The 2,287-nt window shown below is 58.2% G+C and overlaps 1 long non-coding RNA gene and 1 other non-coding gene across 4 annotated transcripts in view; both read right to left on the bottom strand.

The window, feature by feature from the left end:
• Window positions 1-2,287, bottom strand: part of LOC111745533 — a 4,804-nt gene continuing 2,517 nt past the window's right edge. For 2 of the 3 annotated variants that reach the window (XR_002782683.1, XR_002782682.1), the window contains one exon: window positions 1-1,134. This is a non-coding gene — a long non-coding RNA (uncharacterized LOC111745533). Of the gene's footprint in view, window positions 2,206-2,287 lie in introns of all 3 variants that reach the window. The other variant, XR_002782684.1, reaches the window with a different exon arrangement.
• Window positions 1,669-1,813, bottom strand: LOC111745576. Its single transcript, XR_002782705.1, has one exon. It is a non-coding gene; the product is annotated as a small nucleolar RNA SNORA43 (small nucleolar RNA).

Genomic DNA, 2,287 nt, shown 5'->3' with positions numbered 1-2,287 from the left:
TCTAGTTCTGCCTGTGAGCTGATCCAATTAAGCACGTATATGGGGGTTCGGCAGCCCCGACTCCCATCTTGTGCCCAAGTGGCAAGACCATAGGTTTCAATTTTTTGAGGCGGCCATTCATCTCCCCTCTGTGATCCCCAACTTCAAGGCTTCTCAATCCTTCTCCTTAGACTGTGGTTAAGGGGGACTCCTAACTCGTTCCCGTTGGCTCGGGAGGAGGAAAAGCCCAGGTTGGATTATTCCGATGGTGCGGCTTCCTCCCCACTGTGCCGGAAGCTGGGCATGTGCTCGTTTCCCACGTGTCCAGAACCGTCCATCCAGTGCCATCTACCGCTCGGGACCACTGACGGTGGTTACCCCAGCACTCGCTAATCACAGGAGTACTGCTCACTTCGGAGATTAGGATCCGATTTTGGGGTCAGCCATCTTCCCTCCCAGTTACAGAGTGAGTCCACTGGAGGAGATGCTAAGCATTAGACTAGTCCCCTTCCAAGGCCCTTCTGCAGACTCAGCAGTTGGTGGCATTAAGCTCACGGGCTAGCATCATGGCCAGACCTATGAAAAGGCTTTTTCCCTAGGGTAGGGCATTTTAAATCTCAACCCAACTCTTTAGAGCTGGTCATAAATTGGACTGGGTTCTGGAGACGGGGCCGGCTTAGGTTCGGGATTTGTCAGTTCTATTACCCGGCATACAATCTGACTAGCTGTCTGGGGCGTGGCCCTGAACTCCTCCATCTGAGGTACCTACATACCCGAGGCATGTCCAGCAGGCCCGTGCCCGTCACCCCTGAGCTCGGCCCTTGGCAAGTGTGCACTGACACACACTTGGCTTCTCCCCATCCCACCCAAGTGCTTGGCTGACGGGTGGGTGCTGTAAAGGACTCCTGGGGCCGGCCCCCTGGCCACCGGCTCTCCACGCATTTGTCACACTGGGCTTCCTTGGCCACACCCAGGGGTGAGCTCACAGGAAGCACAAACAGGGTCCTCAGGAGTATGCTGCCATCTCGGTGGGGCCCCGCTGTCCTCAGGCTTCTGCCATGTGTAGATCTGTTCAGCCGTTCTAAGAAACGGCTCTTGGCTTCTGCCAGCACGACCGCAGACCTGGTGTGGCTGGGATGGCTCTGAGCTCCCCACCTGCATGGGGACAAGGCCAGCCTGACTGATCACACTCCCCAGGGCCCTGGGCTGGATGACCATTCACAGGGTTATGGTCGGCCCACCCAGGGGCCTCGACTTCTGTCTCAACAGGACACGTGCCTGGAGTATACCTCCGGCCCTTGTCCCAGTCCCCACACTGAGCAACCCCCTGCTGCTCCGTAAGTGCCCTGCTTGTCCCAAGGGTCCTGACAGCATGGTGTTCGTGGGTGAGGTTTCTCCTGACCCCCCGCCCAGTGCCTTGGGGGCCCCCACAGGGAGTCCTGATGGGACAGGACCCTGGCCGTTCGCACCAGCTCAGTGGTCCTCAGCCAGGGAGGCACACCCCACGTGCCCAAGGACTGCAGAAAAAGCCCCCAGTACTCAATGCCAGGAGGAGACCTGGTCACTCCTGTGTGCGTGCACACACACGCCTCATTTAACCCCATTTACACACGAAGACCCGGTGTTAGGGGTCCCCCCAAACCCCACCAGCGCATGTGGAAACCAGTGCCACCTGCTGGCAGTTCCTAGAAATGTCAGGCTACAAACCATTCTTAGTGCTCACTGTTCTGAACACTGAGCGTAGAAATAGCCACTTCCTCTTTGCCCCGAGGTCACAGGTGCAGCACGGCAGCTGCGTCTGTGGTGCCGGCCATACCAGCAGCTGCAGGGCAGCTATTCCCAGCCGGCCGCGAGTCGAGGCTGGGATGGCCCTGGCCCATGGCGGCCAGACTGTTTTACCCTCTCCACTCAGTATTTAAAACCCCTGAAGCTGCTACCGACCGTGGACCCCTTTACCGTTTCCACTGTCACCTTCCAGACCCCCAACAGGCAGCCCGAAGTGTAGTTAACTTACGAAGGACTCGGTGGCCTCTGCTGGCCCCGGTAGCAGCTTAGTATGAGAACTTGGGGGATCACAGTGCAGCCAGGAGGGCTGTTCTTAGAGGCTTCTGCACCCTCTCCCCCAGAGAGCTACTGGTACCGACCAGCCACCCAAAGCCCAGAGAAGAGGAGGGGAAGGTGGTCACCAGGAAACATGCAAGGCCCTGGAATTTTTAAAAGCCTCACCTGCTGGAGAACACACATGCAGCCGGCCTGCAGAGCTGTCCCACGTAGGAATCCTGCAAGGTGACCTGCCACGTTCCTGGCT

This window comes from Pteropus vampyrus, unplaced genomic scaffold (genome assembly GCF_000151845.1).
Source record: "Pteropus vampyrus isolate Shadow unplaced genomic scaffold, Pvam_2.0 Scaffold157, whole genome shotgun sequence".
Lineage (NCBI taxonomy): Eukaryota > Metazoa > Chordata > Mammalia > Chiroptera > Pteropodidae > Pteropus > Pteropus vampyrus.
The sequence above is the reverse complement of the archived record's forward strand: the minus strand, read 5'-3'. Positions and strand labels throughout refer to the sequence as shown.